General features: G+C 43.7%; 1 protein-coding gene across 1 annotated transcript in view; it reads right to left on the bottom strand.

Moving 5' to 3' along the window:
* THRA (thyroid hormone receptor alpha) overlaps nucleotides 1–16,635 on the bottom strand; it is a 246,977-nt gene extending 230,342 nt beyond the window's left edge. The window contains exon 1 of the mRNA XM_085874009.1: nucleotides 16,403–16,635. The gene's annotated coding sequence lies outside the window, so the exon portion shown is untranslated. The remainder of the gene's footprint in view (nucleotides 1–16,402) is intronic.
* Nucleotides 16,636–17,519: the final 884 nt, after the last annotated feature.

The following is a 17,519-nucleotide window of genomic DNA, read 5'->3' on the forward strand; positions in this document are numbered from 1 at the left end:
TTGATGGATGTTAAAGATCCCACGGTGTCCTTCGCAAAGAGTAGGCGAGCTATCACCAGCACCATGGACAAATTCCTATTACTGTCCCAACCTTAGTCGAACGTCAGGCCGGCCAGATGGTTCATGAAGGACTTGGGCTAAAAGCTTCCCCAGCTATCCCCACAAAAATGTCAGAATAATTGTGGCAGATACAGAAGAAGAAGAAGAAGAAGAAGAAGAAGAAGAAGAAGAAGAAGAAGAGGTAGAAGAAGAAGAAGAAGAAGAAGAAGAAGAAGAAGAAGAAGAAGAAGAAGAAGAAGAAGAAGAAGAAGAAGAAGAAGAAGAAGAAGAAGAAGAAGAAGAAGAAGAAGAAGAAGAAGAAGAAGAAGAAGAAGAAGAAGAAGAAGAAGAAGAAGAAGAAGAAGAAGAAGAAGAAGAAGAAGAAGAAGAAGAAGAAGAAGAAGAAGAAGAAGAAGAAGAAGAAGAAGAAGAAGAAGAAGAAGAAGAAGAAGAAGAAGAAGAAGAAGAAGAAGAAGAAGAAGAAGAAGAAGAAGAAGAAGAAGAAGAAGAAGAAGAAGAAGAAGAAGAAGAAGAAGAAGAAGAAGAAGAAGAAGAAGAAGAAGAAGAAGAAGAAGAACAAGAAGAAGAAGAAGAAGAAGAAGAAGAAGAAGAAGAAGAAGAAGAAGAAGAAGAAGAAGAAGAAGAAGAAGAAGAAGAAGAAGAAGAAGAAGAAGAAGAAGAAGAAGAATATCAACACACAGCTGTCTGCATGGTATGCACATACAAATCAGGATCTCCTGATCCCTTTCAGTGTATCTATTCAAGATGCATATAATGGCAACAACTTTTATTTTATCAAACACACAAATTGCATGAGATATCAACTTGCATCGTTGCTGTAATATAACCACAAAACACCACGTAACATGGGAACAAAATACTTGTACAAACTCATCAGTTGCTCCTTGCTTATAATCTACTCTACAAAAACTAACTTCATGTCCTGTGGCTTGTTTTGCAAGGTAGTGGAGTCTATTTAAATATTAACATGTGGGTCTTTGTATATCTTTCATGTTTCAGGAAACTGTCATGGTACATGTATCTAACATGTAACAATTATTTTTGTTAAGTTTCTGTTGCACATAGATGTACAAACTGGTTCATACGAACTTTAAATAAATTTAGGGACCTCGAACTCACAAAAAATAGATTTTGGAATTTGTTTTTTTTGAATAATTGTTCAAACACATACGCTCTCTCATACCGCGTTTGTACCAAATGGAGAACAATTCTTACTAACCACCTCGGAAATCAATGGGGTGAGGGAGGACACAGGGGGAGAACAAACTTGATACAAGGTTTTCAAAAAAAATGCAACAAAGGGGCTGAAAGAGGCAGGAGAAAGTGGGGACGAGACAAGTATCAATCATATTGTCAAGGGTCTGGGCGATTCGTTTATCCCCCCCCCCGACCCAAACGTGGTGGACGGGCGGTTAACACCAGCCAGCCCGGATAGCCAAGTGGTTTTTCTTAGTAGGCGGACACGTTGATCCTCAGAGATTATAACGTGTGTGAGGGGTGGGGTGTAGCACTAGCGGAGCGATTTAAGCACAGATGGATGCACAGCACAAGGGATTTATACTTGCACCCCATGACAAATACACAGACACAGCAACTTAAAATAAACGGGGATTTAATGAAAATAGACAAATATTTACAAGGAACAATAATTCAGAATGTAATACGTGATGTAAACCAAGCCTAAAGTTGAGGCGCCTCCAAACACAGACTAATACAGACAATGGGAAAGGAAATAAAAGAAAATCCTCCCTTTATTCTGGCACTTAGCTTGGTCCAGAGATGGTCTTTATGGAACTTGGAATCAAGGTGTGTGGAGACGTGCCCAAAATGGCGCCAAGCTGCTCTCTCGTAGTGGGAAATGTACGTCAGGAAATTCGTGAGGCGATATTCAACACAAAGGCTCAGAGACTGCCATGCAGCTTCTTCCTCAATCGCGCTTGCCGATCTGTGGCACTCTGCAGAATGGTGCCATCTCTTCGGTGACATACATGAGGCTTTTGAGGTACGTCTCTCACAACCCAACCAAGAGCCAACGGCCAGCATCTTGCTTCACCACACGAGCCAAATCGCCTTGGCAGGAACACGAGAATCGCGCCATCTTCTTCGTGCGTTGAAGGAAAGCCATTTTGTCATGCCGAGAGGAGAGCAAAGCGAGATCCTTCGTCCCAACCACATTCCTCTCGAGACTGTGTGCGTCCCTCACACCAAACTCATATGTTCGCTCCCGATCACTCCTTGACATCACATCGAACAACCGTCCACCTCCAGGGCGTGGCTTACTGGCACGAAACCCAGTAAGGCGGGGGCCTCTGCCTGCTCGGCACACCTTGCTTGCTTGTTATCGTTGTGGTTATGATGAAAACGTAACTCCTTCATGGCTGGCTTGTAAATGCAAAAACATAGGAATAGGTCACAGGGGGCAATTACATACTGGGGGAAATTATCCTTAATCCCTACCTAATTAACACCGCACCATCCCCTGTGTGGTGACACGTAACACTTAAGCTCACAGTTTCCCTACTTAATTTACATCAAGATGTTTCCTACATGTCCACAGACCAAACAACTCTATTCTATCCTAACTTTCCGACGAAATTCCTCCATCTACCCCCACAACCGTAACAATATTAATCGTATTCGTCATCATTGAAATGACAGACCTCTCGAAGCATATACATGTTGCCGCGTTTGAGCCTGGGGAGTAACTGCTGAAATAAATATGTCCGGGTTATTCCTAACATCTATATTCTTCGTTCCTTTCACATTTGTTTATAATTTTTATTTTATTTTATTTATTCATAATTCTCTTTTCATTCTAATTGTTGTTATTTCTTCTCTTTCATCTCTCTATTCCTCTCTTTCATTTTCTATCTCTCTAAGAAGTGAATTCTTGCAGAACATTTTCTGGAAGTCTCACTTGGCTGCGCCTGGATGGGTTTGAGGGTTGCGGAGTAGCGGCTAAAACCCGAATCCTATCCAGGTTCCTCCTGATGACCATCTTTGCTCTACTTCTTCGGGTTCCTTCTTCGTCTTACGTTTTATTCGGTAATCACATTTTTAGTTAATTTTTATTATTTTTATCATTACGCAATTCAGAATCAGGAGAGTGTGAAAATCAATTACCGCAGTGACTTAATTCTTCTTTCTCTTGCAATGCAACTGAATATTCCTCAAATGCCAAACAATTTGTTCAATAATATGATTCCAAATGTAAAATTTAATGTTTATTTTTTTTAATCAATTTTACATTTAAATACCTCGAAACGAATGCAAGTCAGGAGCGGCACTGCACAGCACAGGGAAGTAGTCGACCAATATTTATACACATTATTACGTGCTCCAAAATGAAGACCATAATGATGTGGGTGTAAAAAAAAAAAAGAGGTTTTGCTTTGTCAGGCATACTAACAGCGATATGGTCACGTTTACCACAGTTTGTGCTGGGTGTGATGGAGATGCAGACAGAAAAAACACAAGTCTGACTGCTCGGCACTGCTCGCAATGTTACATCACGTGGCATGTCACGACATCGTGGTGCAAACATAAGTGTTATATGGCATCAATGAAGAGCAAAATCAATCCGACTCGCAATGAACAGACACACCCACTGCTGCACACACCAGGACAGCTCCATCTTCAATGGAGCATTTTCTGGCTTGCAGTCAGAAGCATCAGATGGCACTGGGCATGCTGAGAGCCCTTGGCACAATGGCCTAATTACATTCACCAACAACACAACACTTCTCCAGAACATTTCTCAGAATTTTATTGGATAACGTACCCAGTCTATTGCATTGAATTACAGACAAGGTTGGGACATACTGGGCGATGTTGGCTCAGAATGACATGACAATGAAGTCATCCTCTCTGGCAGTCTTCCATAACTTCAGTTCCTTACCATCATTAAACTCGAGGATGTGAATGTTACTGACATAATTTATATCCTTTCAATGTAATCTTCATAGATTAAGTCAGTCATAGTCTCATCTGTGATATGCATTATAGTCATCTGTCACTCGCTGCTGCAGAGCATAAAATAAATCTGCCCCGTTTTCAACAATCATTACACATCTACCATTGCACACAACCACAGTCCTCCCCCAGGCACTCAGCCGATCCTCTGCTCAGGGACTTGGTAGATCTACAATCTTTGACACCACAATCACCAGGGACAATGTAAATTCCCTTTATCATAAAAGGTAGTGAAGCATTTCCACTGCATCTTGCATCAACACTAACATGAAATAATCCTGACAAAAATCTCCTTTCATTTCTCATGAAACTTGCTAAAAATTTCATGAGAAGCCATTATCTGAATATATATATATATATATATATATATATATGTGTGTATGTGTATGTGTATGTGTATGTGTATGTGTATGTGTATGTGTATGTGTATGTGTATGTGTATGTGTATGTGTATGTGTATGTGTATGTGTATGTGTATGTGTATGTGTATGTGTATGTGTATGTGTATGTGTATGTGTATGTGTATGTGTAGAGAGAGAGAGAGAGAGAGAGAGAGAGAGAGAGAGAGAGAGAGAGAGAGAGAGAGAGAGAGAGAGAGAGAGAGAGAGAGAGAGAGAGAGAGAGAGAGAGAGAGAGAGAGAGAGAGAGAGAGAGAGAGAGAGAGAGAGAGAGAGAGAGAGAGAGAGAGAGAGAGAGAGAGAGAGAGAGAGAGAGAGAGAGAGAGAGAGAGAGAGAGAGAGAGAGAGAGAGAGAGAGAGAGAGAGAGAGAGAGAGAGAGAGAGAGAGAGAGAGAGAGAGAGAGATGGTCCAGAGATGGTCTTTATGGAACTTGGAATTGAGGTGTGTGTCGACATGCCCAAAATGCCTGGTGTTGGTATATATATATATACATATATACAGTAGACTCGGTGTAAGTCGGAAGCGTGTAACTCGTCACTTCGCCTAAGTCGGCAGCGTCAAAAAGTCCCGAATTTATCTCATGTTAAATCCCTTTGAATAAAGGGTCATCCCTCTGTAAGTCGTCATCTCTAAGTCGTCACTTCGTCTACGTCGTCAGATGTTGTCCATTCCCACGTAATGGAAACTCAAGTAAATTACCACTCCTAACTCGTCACATGGAACTGCTGCCTCGTGAGAAGCCCGATTTCATGGAATCGTGATGCTCGCTCATTGGTGTACACCGCCAGTGATAGGCTATTTATAACTGCGTACACACGTTGATCGCACTGCAGGCAGGACAATGGCGACTAAGCGTAAGCTTACAACTAAAACCTACCAAGAAAAATACGACATTATCCAGTTTTGCGAGGCAAATCCACTGATGAAGAAAACAGACATAGCTGAGAAGTTGGACATCAAACGGCAGACATTGAACGATATCTTGAAGAATAAGGGCAAGATATTTGGACAAGTGGAGAAGATCGTGAGGCCGGTGGGAAGTGCGAAATGCGTGAAATGTGTGTCCTTTGAAGATGTCGATGATGTGCTCATCATCTGGTTTCGGCAAATGTCGGCTCAGCCAAATATTCGGTTTCGGCCGATTCGGCCGAATCGGCCAAATATTCGGCCGATACTGTCTTTCGGTGGAGGATTGCCCAGCCAACATCATGGAATACAATGACCAGTTTGAATCCTTTCTCATGCACCAGATGCCCAAGAGTTTGAGGCATTCAAACATAACGGATTACTTCGCGAAGAAGTAAAGGATCGATCGAGCTTAGTGTTGAAGTCCGATCATGGTTTTATCTTGGCTTGTTTTGTACATTACCGCACTCACTTACACATAGGCATTGAGTGGTAATCATCACTACGATGACTGTGTGTCATGTAATTTGTCACTATACCATCACCGATGGTATACGAGTTGTCTTACAGAGTTGTTCATTATCTTTACTTTTGATAAACTGATTCATGAATTCCATCTTTGCTTGATCACTTTCCAACTCACCAACTCACCCCCACCTATGCCCCGAGGATTGTGTTTTCCTTTTGGTACAATAGCCGGCTCTCACACATATGTGTCCAGGCCACGCGCGACTTCATCCTTCACCCCACAGTCATCATGAATGTTCGCATACGCGAAAGTCGTCACATTTCTAAGTCGTCACTTGTTTCTCGGTCCCGATGGTGACGACTTACGCCTAGTCTACTGTATATATGTATGTATGTATGTATGTATGTATGTATGTATGTATGTACATATATATATATATATATATATATATATATATATATATATATATATATATGTATATATGCCTGGTGTTAGCGTAGTGGTTAGGGTAGCGGCTTGGGATCCAAAAGGTCCTTAGTTCAAGCCCCGTTGGCCGCTTGAATTAATACACACCAGGGGGTTGACTCAGCCCGTCATTCTTCCGAGGTCGGCAAAGTGAGTACCAGTGTACTGGGCCCGGTGTATGCCCCGGTTAGAATAGGTGTACCATATACCTGTTTGTCGTAAGAGGCGACCAGGGTTGCGTCAAGAAGGGCATTCAGCGTAAAAACATGTGCCAAATCACTATGCTGATCATACGGATGATCCGCTGTGGCAACCCCTAACGGGAGCAGCCGAAAGAAGATATATATATATATATATATATATATATATATATATATATATATATATATATATATATATGTATACATATACATATACTGTATATAGCAATGCTGTGCCCTGTTGGTGGCTCTATAATGCTGCAATCCATTCTCTGCTATCAAAAATATGTTTTGAAAAGGAACCTTCATAGTTTTTTTTGTTTTTTTTGTATACCTTGTCGAGGCTCATGTGAGAGCTAACACACAACGCACAGCAAGGGGGAATGAGACAAGAGGGGTGGGAGTGGGAAGGACAAAATAGCGGTGAACAGAGACATTAGGAGATCTGTGGAAGGGAGAGGGATGGGGTGGGGAACACGGGGTATACAAGATGGACATTGCAGGGACTTTCAGGAAGGAAAGCAGGAAATTTGAAGGAGGTGGGTTTGGGGTGGATTAACGGGGGGAGAAAAGATCAAGGATTTGGATGGGGGACGATAAGAGGTGGTGGTGAAATGCTGTTTTGAAGGCCTGGAGTGAAGAATTGGATTGAACAGAGTGAGGGATTTTATTCCAAAGGCGGGAAAAAAGAGGAATGAAAGAGTGAAGGTGAGCAGTGATTCGTGATTTTGGTAGTTTTACCAGAAGGGGTTGTTGGCGGACCTTGAGCGCCGTGCGGAAATATGGTGAGGACAAATCGCAGACACAGTGGGGTGTGGGAGGGGAGACTGGAGAGGAGATGGTGGAAGACAGAAAGACCACTGCCCTGCCTGCGGTGAGAGAGTGAGAGGCCCAAAGACTCAGCCTCATCGCGGGAGATGCCAATGATCTGAAATGCCTTGGTTTCCACAGCGTAAAGCCGAGAAAGGTGGGAGGCAGGAGCTCCAGCCCAGAGGGGAGAGCAGTCAGTACTCCATCAGGCTGCGGACAAAAGCTTTGTATGTGGTCAGGAGCTCAGGTGGGCCGAGGAAGGTCTTTTCACGATGGAGGATTCCCAGTCGGAGACTGGCTTTGGAGGCCAGTTTGGAAAAGAGGCTTTCCCAGGAAAGATCATGGCAGATAGTGAGACCCAGAAGCTTGAAAGAAAGGACTTCTTCCAGAGGATTGTTGAGAAAGTGGATGGTGGGGGGGGGGGGGTTCCAAGCAGTCCTTCCAGAGAGACATAGTGAGAGTGTGAGATTTGTCTGGATTGAAAGACGTGTTCCACATGTTAGACCATTTTGTGATTTTATCCAGATCTGCAGTAACTGAAGAGGCTGCTGCTTGCCAGTCTGAGGGATGACAGATGGTACGGCAGAGGGAGGAGTCATCAGCAAAGAGATAAAGAGGATTTTCCAGAGAGTTAGAGAGATCATTGATGAAAACCAGAAAAAGAACAGGGCCCAGAACGCTACCTTGAGGAACTCCAGCCTGGACAGGAAGAGGAGATGAGAGAACTCCATTTAGGGCCACACGGTGACTGCGACAGGAGAGGATGCCTACGAGTCATGAGTGGAGATGGCCTTGGATACCATAGGAAGAGAGTTTGGTGAGCAGGGCAGGGTGCCAGACTGTATCAAAAGCACGTGATATGTCTAGGGATACGGCTCGGATTTCCTGTCTGGCATTGAGGACCTAAATCCATTGTTGGGAGAGCAGAAGCAGCAAGTCCCGGTTTGAGTGACCTGGTCTGAAACCAAATTGATGATCAGAAATCAAGCCATTGGAGAAGAGGAAGGATTTCATGTCTGAAGCGATGATGGATTCCATCACCTTGCTGATGATTGGGAGAAGCCTGATTGGTCTGTAGTTACAGGGATCTGTTTTTGCACCTTTTATATGCAGGGCAGTGATGTTTGCTGATTTCCAAGCAGATGGCAGATGACCTTGAGCAAATGAGAGGGTGAATAGAACAGAGAGAGGGTGAGCAAGAGCAGAGGAGCAGGTTTTTAGGACACGTGGGCTGATGCCGTCTGGACCGGTTGCAGAATCTGAGTCGAGGTTTGACAGCAAGATCTCCGCCTTGTCAGGAGAAAAGGACACAGAGTCCAGGGACAGTTTGGTGCGACTGGGTAAGGTGGGTAGAGAAAGTGATGGGTTTTGGACACAAAATTTCCATGCAAACACCGAATTTAGGCATTCAGCCTTATCACGTGCGGTATCAGCAGTGCGGCCATTTGAGGTAATGGAGGGGATGGAGGGGATAGTTGCAAAAAAGTTACGAGAGTAAACTTTAAAATGATTACAAAAATTCATCAAATTACACACATCCCTTGACAGACATATACATAACAGTAATGGAAATGGAAGGCAATCTGGAATACACCTGTATATATGAATTCAAACACCTGTAATAGTCAATATTCTCGAATCAATCAGCCTGTGAGCGATGAGGTTTACCATCGAATACAAAACCACATTTGATCAAGATGAGCCATTCACTGAGCAAAATTTTTGCAACAAGTTGAAAATTTGTCCACTTTAAAATCAACGGAATGTCACGTACATGAGAGCGTAAAGAGTAAGACACAGCAAAAAGGAGAGCATCTTCCATCCATGTAATTTAGTCAGTTAAAACGTTACTATTGGGTGATCGTAATACTAATAGCAATAAGTGAGTATGATTCCCCTTTTGTATGGAGGAATTTGTGTTATATCCTCAAAACGGTTTATGAAATGTAACACATGTGACAAGACTAGATTATTCGATGACAGTTGCTTCTACAACAATTGTCAATAACAATAATCGCCGTGAGAAAAATGCAGAGCAATGTTTTGGGTGTGATCCCTTCTTCAAAGCAAGAGAGTGCATATAATGGACAGAGTTATATTCAGTATGTAGTTTGCCACTTAATCGTGCAGCAGCTCTACTCGTACATCCATGTGCATGTACTGTCCTGAGAGTGGGCCAAGGACTGGACAAGCTGTTGTTGTTTTTTTAACTGGAGTAGCAGACAGGAGTATTGTCACCTCATGAGCAGCAAATCCTTTGGCAGCTATTTTTGAAACTGACGTTTGAGATTTTACGTTCCTTTGCTATGTGCTACAATCCCCAAAGGCACAAGGGCATACCCAACCCACACCAATCTTCTGGGCAGGTGTGAGCCCTTTCATGGTCAGGGCAGGGTTCAAATTTTAAAGGTCACTAAAAAAATAGACTGGGATACCTAAATGTGGTAATACCAAAAACAAATTTTAAAATATTTACCAAAAACGAAACAGCACTAACAGTTTTGTGCACAAACATCAGCAGCAATAAAAAAATCAAAATGGAAATTAAAAATTTTCATTCAAGTTAAAACAGCAGACAAAAGATAAAGGCTGAAGATACAATGAAAACTAGAAGGGCACTCGGTGGAGCGCATACCTCCGCCATGTAATGCCTGATCCATGAGAACATATCTGGCCCAATACATTTTTGAGATATCGTGCTATACACTATATCGTTTGTGGCCCAATCTCTCAATTGGTGAAGAATCACTCAAAAAAAATTTATTGTATCCATATCCGGATTCGGTTCTTCACCAAAATCAAATCGATTTGTCCTTGTCGCACACCCAACCTGTCAACCAGGTTTCATCTGAATCCGTCCACAAGTTTTTGAGATGTCGGATCTTCACCAAAATTGAAACATTTCTTCCTTGTCACACACCCAACCTGTCCATAAAATTTAATCCAAATCCGTGCACAACTTTTTGAGATATCTGGCATACAAACAGACAGACAGACAAACAGACAAACAGACAGACAGACAAACAGACAAACAGACAGACAGACAAACAGACAAACAGACAGACCGGGGTGAAAACATAACCTCCTTCCACCTTCAGTGGTGGAGGTAATCATGCATACAAGGGGCATTCTATGGGTTCTACAAATCAGATATAATATTCCAAGACATGCCAATGTAGTTGTTTTTCTTTACTTTTTCACAATACAAGTATGTAAATCTACTATACTAAAAAAATAGAATATGTTTGTATGTATGTGTGTGTTTGTTTGTTTGTTCGTCCTTTATAGGCGGCCGAACCGTTGGATGGAATGAGATGAAACTTGGCATGAGTGATCCTTGGGACATGAGAACAGACATGGGGGGGGGGGGGGTGGTCAAGTTCAAGGTCAAAGGTCACGGGGTCAAGCTCACCGGGTAACTTCAATTTCTCAATTTCATCCGATTGAGACGGGACCAACGCCATTCGACAGATATAATCAAAATTAAATGACAGTTCATTGACGACATTCACTTCCGACTTCCGGTTTTCGAGTTATGACATCATAAATTGACTAAAACGTCAATTTTTCATGTTTGTTTGTCCTTTATAGACGGCTAAACCGTTGGATAGAATGAGATGAAACTTGGCATATGTGATCCTTGGGAACGGACATAAGGGGATCAAGGTCAAGGTCAAGGTCAAAGGTCACGGGGTCAAGCTCACCGGATAACGTCAATTTCATCCGATCGAGACGGGACCAACGCCATTCAACAGATAACTGTACCCGCCCATGGGGTGGTACTTTGCGAGTAATAACTAAGAATATATATATATATATATATATATATATATATATATATATATATATATATATATATATATATATATATATCACACACACACAGCCATTTCTTATCTGTGCCAGCCATCACATCCCCATGACAGTGTGATGTACATGCACCAGCTTGGGCATGGCAAGTTATAACACCCCCCACCCCACCCCCACACCCCCTCATTACTTTCTTCCACTGTGGCTTCAGGTTTATTTACTCATTTGCAAACCCCAACTCTCTCTATTCATCACATTTGTTACTGCCAGGCTTGACGCAACAAGTTCACAAGTTACAATTCGATGTTGTTTACATAGTGTATGTCTTGTTGCAGATCCATGTGGATTAATGCCCTCTCGTCATTAAATATAGTGGCTGTTTGTGTCGTAATTATATAACATCGCAGTGTTTTGTTTTATTATCACCGTTCTCTTATTATTCAACGATTTTTTTTTTAATGTTTAGCGTGGGGACGTATCTTCGACCTGCGATCATGAGGTTACAATAACAGGTGTGGCAATGGGGAGAGTGCAGGGTTTTATTTCCTGTGCACCACTTTGAATTCAGCCAATCACCGCTCGGCAATTCTGGCCAATGTCGCACGTGCACCTGGCCAGGTGAGTGAAAGTTTGCACACAGCAATATTATATATTAATTTATATTGATATTTGGCTTGTGACACTTTTTTGGTGTGATTTGGACTACTCGAGTACCTCGCATTCGTTGAACTTTTTGAACACTCCAAGAACATATGATACGATGAATTACAGGGGGTGGGGGTGTTACCGGGGGTGGAGGGGGATGCATTTGATTGTGAAGGCATCACATTGCAAAGTGCTGAAAGAGGTATCTTTTAAAGGTGAAAATCTTCTTCCTCCATGAACCACACGTACAAAACTACTTTTTCATGGCTTTAAAGACGGATTGCTCAAAACAGCATGTGCTGAACAAATGCAGCCAAAGCTCGGTTATGAAGAGGGCACCAGGCAAGATAAAAGCCACACTTCATTTGAATGTCGACTCCAAACTCTGTGGCTTTTTGCCGTTAATTATTGCACACATTCATGACTGCTTTTTGTGACCTCCACACCATTCCGATACACTGTATAAGCTCATCCTTGACATCTGACCATTGTATACAAAAGATGTTGAGACAGAACAGGACTTAGCAAGGAGACAGCATGTCTGCCCATGAACCGTGTTTGAGTAAACCGAATCACTGTACATCCTGGAACATTAAAAGCAGCAGAGATTAGTACAATGGGCAGTACTGCTTGAATATTGAGCGATTTATCAAATATTACATCACACTAAAAATCCACTCATTTGACAAAACCACGGGTCACGTTCAGTTTGAAATGCAACACAAAGAGAATACCACATTTTAAAATGGCCACTTTGGGTTGTACTTTCATCTCTCAATTACCATCATTGAGTAAATCCATGTCCAATATCTATACTATTAGAGAGCCGTGTGTGTGTGTGTGTGTGTGTGTGTGTGTGTGTGTGTGTGTGTGTGTGTGTGTGTGTGTGTGTGTGTGTGTGTGTGTGTGTGTGGCCATTTTCCTCAGAGATGGCTGAATGGATCTTCGTCAAACTTGCAGAGGTTCATCATTGAGTGTCGGGGAGTGTTTTAGACAAAAATATTTTTTGAATATATATGTTTTTAAGTTAGTTTTTTTCTGGATGTTTTTTTTTTTTAATCACTCTATGGTGCCAAAGATGTGAAAGGCATAATTAAATGATCCCTCACCCCATTCTTTTGTGGGTGTAGGGAGGTGTTTTAGGCACCCACAAAAAAATAGAAAAAATAAATTGATTTCCTCAAAATGACAACAGGGATAGAACAGCACCAGGCAATGTTTGGAACCCACCAGAGAAATATCTGGTACCCACCGGGCAATCTCGGGGACCCATCGAGCAATGTCTGGTACCCACCGGGCAATCTCGGGTACCCACCAGGCAATGTCTGGAACCCACCGAGGCAATATCTGGTACCCACCGGGCAATCTCGGGGACCCATCGGGCAATGTCTGGTACCCATCGAGCAATATCTGGTACCCACCTGGCAATCTCGGAGACCCATCGGGCAATGTCTGGGACCCATCGGGCAATGTCTGGTACTCACCGGGTAATGTCTGGAATCCACCGGGCAATGTGTGGTACCCACCAGGCAATGTTGGGTACCCACCGGGAAATGTCGGGTACCCACCAGGCAATGTCCGGAACCCACCGGGCAATGTCCGGTACCCACCAGGCAATGTCCAGAACCCACCGGGGCAATATCTGGTACCCGAGCAATTTCTGGTACCCACCAGGCAATGTCTGGAACCCACCGGGGCAATGTCTGGTACCCACCGGGCAATGTCTGGTGCCCACCGGGCAATCTCGGGTACCCACCAGGCAATGTCTGGAACCCACCGAGGCAATATCTGGTACCCACCGGGCAATCTCGGGGACCCATCGGGCAATGTCTGGTACCCATCGAGCAATATCTGGTACCCACCTGGCAATCTCGGGGACCCATCGGGCAATGTCTGGGACCCATCGGGCAATGTCTGGTACCCACCGGGTAATGTCTGGAACCCACCGGGCAATGTGTGGTACCCACCAGGCAATGTTGGGTACCCACCGGGCAATGTCGGGTACCCACCAGGCAATGTCCGGTACCCACCGGGCAATGTCGGGTACCCACCAGGCAATGTCCGGAACCCACCGGGCAATGTCTGGTACCCACCAGGCAATGTCCGGAACCCACCGGGGCAATATCTGGTACCCACCGAGCAATTTCTGGTACCCACCAGGCAATGTCTGGAACCCACCGGGGCAATGTCTGGTACCCACCGGGCAATGTCTGCTGCCCACCGGGTACCACTGCCGGGTAGCCAATAAAATTAAGCTATCTATCTATAATTCCAGCAATCTGTGTGTGTGTGAGTGTGTGTGTCTGTGTGTGTCTGTGTGTGTCTGTGTGTGTGTGTGTGTGTGTGTGTGTGTGTGTGTGTGTGTGTGTGTGTGTGTGTGTGTGTGTGTGTGTGTGTGTGTGTGTGTGTGTGTGTGTGTGTGTGTGTCTGTAACCACTGTTTCTCGACAACCACTGGTCCGATCTAATTGAAACTTGCCAAGTATATTGCTGGGGACCTGAGGATGTGCCTTTTCAAGGTTTGATATTAATCGGACAAGTGCTTCCCAAGTTATGGTCATTTATTTACCAAACCAATGACAAGACACGTTGTTGCGTGGGCGTGGCCGATGGGGAAGGGAAGCTCAGCCGCGTTCCCCATTACGGGTTACAACGTACGGACTTACGGATAGTGATGTGACTTCGTGTATTCTAATAATTTCTCGATTTCTTATGCGCATTTATAGATAAACACAATGCCCCAAGTTATGATCGTTTTCATATTAGACGGTGCATAAATTTCGGTAACATCAGAGTGCTGGTGTGCTCTGAACCAGGAAGTAAATTTTTTTCTCTCTCTTCTCTTCTCTTTTTGTTTTTCCTTGCCATGACATTGCGAAAAGGTAAAATACGTTGGCGCTAATTGAATAATTGGGTATTAAAACTAAATTGCGAATAATCGTAACTGCGAATAATATGCGAACTTCTGGGCCACGCATGTACGGGCATGCGAGAGCGAAGAAACGGCCTGTGTGGATGTTGTTTGTTGCTTGCGGTTTGAATATTTATTTATTTATTCATTTATTTATTTTTTACGGGCACGTACTAGTAGTTAAAATAAAGTTAAGTTTGATGCACTTTCTCACCCACAACTCCACCCGTCAGCCACACTAATATGTTGAGCATTATTTCAGCTCATTCGAGGAAAGGAAAAGTAAAATAAAATTTCAAAAGTATATTACACAACAATTGCAAAACCCGACAGACAAAGGAAGCCAGTAATAGTGGATCATTAGAGCTAAGCCATGTACCCCGTGATGCTTCCATCCACCCCCACCCAGCCTGTTACACTGTCAGCCGCACTCACTGTATGTATGTATGCACAGGCTTGTAAGATGTAAGATCCATGTAATCAGGGTGGGGGACAGTGATATAGTGCCAGATGATGTGCTTAATCTTTAAAATGTATCTCCCACACACATGGACATGCTAGTTGATAAAATTCATTGAATTCTTCATTTGCACGAGGTAACGATATATAAAGAACAGTTGTGGTTATTTAGTATTTGTCAATTACAGTTTAATTCCTTCTTAAATAGTGCTGAACTTCCTAATTTAAATATATATATATATATATATATATATATATATATATATATATATATATATATATATATATATCACACCCACATTTGAGTGTGCACCGTGGCATTTCCATTGGGTCGTGAAGCTTTCACTGCTAAAGAATGTAATAAAACCTAGAATGAAAACCACCAAGCAGAATATAAAACCAAGTCATATTTCATCTTGAAATATGAACAAAGTAGAGAACAGAGATGTTTCCATGATTCACGATTCATCGCTCAGATGGTGAGAAAGGTAGGTTCAAGAGATGGTTGACATGGGACTTGAAATTGAAACAAGGAACCACATAAACACGAACACCCATGCACGTACGCACACCACGGCCTGCAGTACTCAATTCAGAGACTCGGACTAAAGTGGCAATTTTTTTATGACTGAAGACTATGGAGATCTATGGCCTTGAACCTTTAGACCCGAGTCAAGACAGGACCCGGGGACTTGAACCTTTAGACCTGAGTCAAGACAGGACCCGGACACTTGAACCTTTAGACTTGAGTCTTTAAACTTGCAACTCGATCGTTATTTTTGACTCATTGGAAATTGTATTCACAGATGATCTATCTCGAGAGAGATGAATTAGCTGGCTGCCTATGTGAGTAGTTTGGGTGGAAAACAGGGCAACAGGAAATATACACACATATATGTATATGTATACATATGTATATCTTCCCGTAACCCACACAAATATAAGTATATACTGTTACTTGATCAAAACGACCCTCGGAACTTGCCTCTAGGTCGAACACTAAAACACACACACACACACACACACATACACACACACACACACACAACAAAATTAAATTTCAATCAGTCCTTCCAAGATGCAAAGTTATCACATCCTGTTATATTTTCCTGGATGGTAAACACAGACAAGCACATGCTCAGCAGGTCACAGGGTTCGTCACTGCAATACCATTCTCACCGTTGCAGCACAAACAACTTATACAAACAAGAACCCAGTGGAAAAGCCTGCATTCGCCAAAACTAAACAAGCCAATGATCTGAACCGAAGACACGTAGCAAAACGCATTGCAACTTACAGTACAGTGAGCGTTGTCTGCGTCGCTCGCTCGCGTCCCGGGGGTGAAATCCGCCCAAGTTGCAAACACACGGTATTATCAGCAACACAGTGCGAGTGGCCACGGCTCGCTTTCCAAGAACAAGTGGTGAGTGCAGGAGGATCCTCGCTTCACGGAGCGATCTCCGTGAGTAGCAGCCCCCCCACTCCCTCCCTTCTCCGAGTAGGACTGTGCGGTGTTGACTTGGAACCAGAACGCGGCCGCAGATTTTACTGAGAGAGCCACTGCCCTGGGCTCGTGTCAACGCCGCGGCTTCGCCCGAGACGCAGGTTCCGGTGCTGACAGCCCAAAGCAGACATCCAGACACGCGGATCGCGTGGTTCGTAACGGCAGTAGTACGTGTTGCGTAATCGTGCGAAGTACCAAATGCGTAAAGCGCTACACCAGCGTGGGCTGTTTGTGTTAATCCCTCTCACTCGCTGCGCCCTGCTCCCATCCCGGCCCCTCCTGTCTCCCCGCCCGCTCTCAGCCTCGCCAACAGCTCGGCAGCACTCTCAGTACTGTACTTCCTTCTTGGGTCGCATTCCGGGAGCGCCATTCGGACCCGAGCCGAGGCACGGACGGGCGCTGCGACCCGACAGATCCACGCCAACCCTCCTCCTGCTTTCAACGACAGTTGTGGAGTTTTTTTGGTCTGACTGAGTATGCTCCGTCTGTCCCATGTGTTCCCGTCGCCTGGCTCGGACGTTTGTGACGTGCACAACATCCATGACTACGTTAATTAAGTCCATTAATCGATCGCAACGAGTCGTTTTTAAAAGGAAACAACCGTTTATAAGTTGTCTGACTTGATTTATTTCACACTCACTTGTCCATGGATGATTTTTTTCGTTTCCCTGTCCGAGCGCATATCGTTCTGTACTCCTCCGTGTTCCCCTCGGTACCCCACTTCAATGTCCCCATCGCACACGTTTGGCTACACTGTATGCTGTTAAAGTTACAGAGTGAGGCTCCTCTGTCGGAGGTGGGATTGCTTTATGCCCATCCATCCATCAAGACCATACTCCGTGCAGAGCGTTGGTGCTGCCTAAACAGTCTCCTTGTCTATTGGGCACAATCCTGGACGGGTCGCCACTCC

The sequence above is a fragment of the Eptatretus burgeri genome, chromosome 3, assembly GCF_056783735.1.
Source record: "Eptatretus burgeri isolate ZD-2024b chromosome 3, Ebu_testis_v1, whole genome shotgun sequence".
Classification (NCBI taxonomy): Eukaryota; Metazoa; Chordata; class Myxini; order Myxiniformes; family Myxinidae; genus Eptatretus; species Eptatretus burgeri.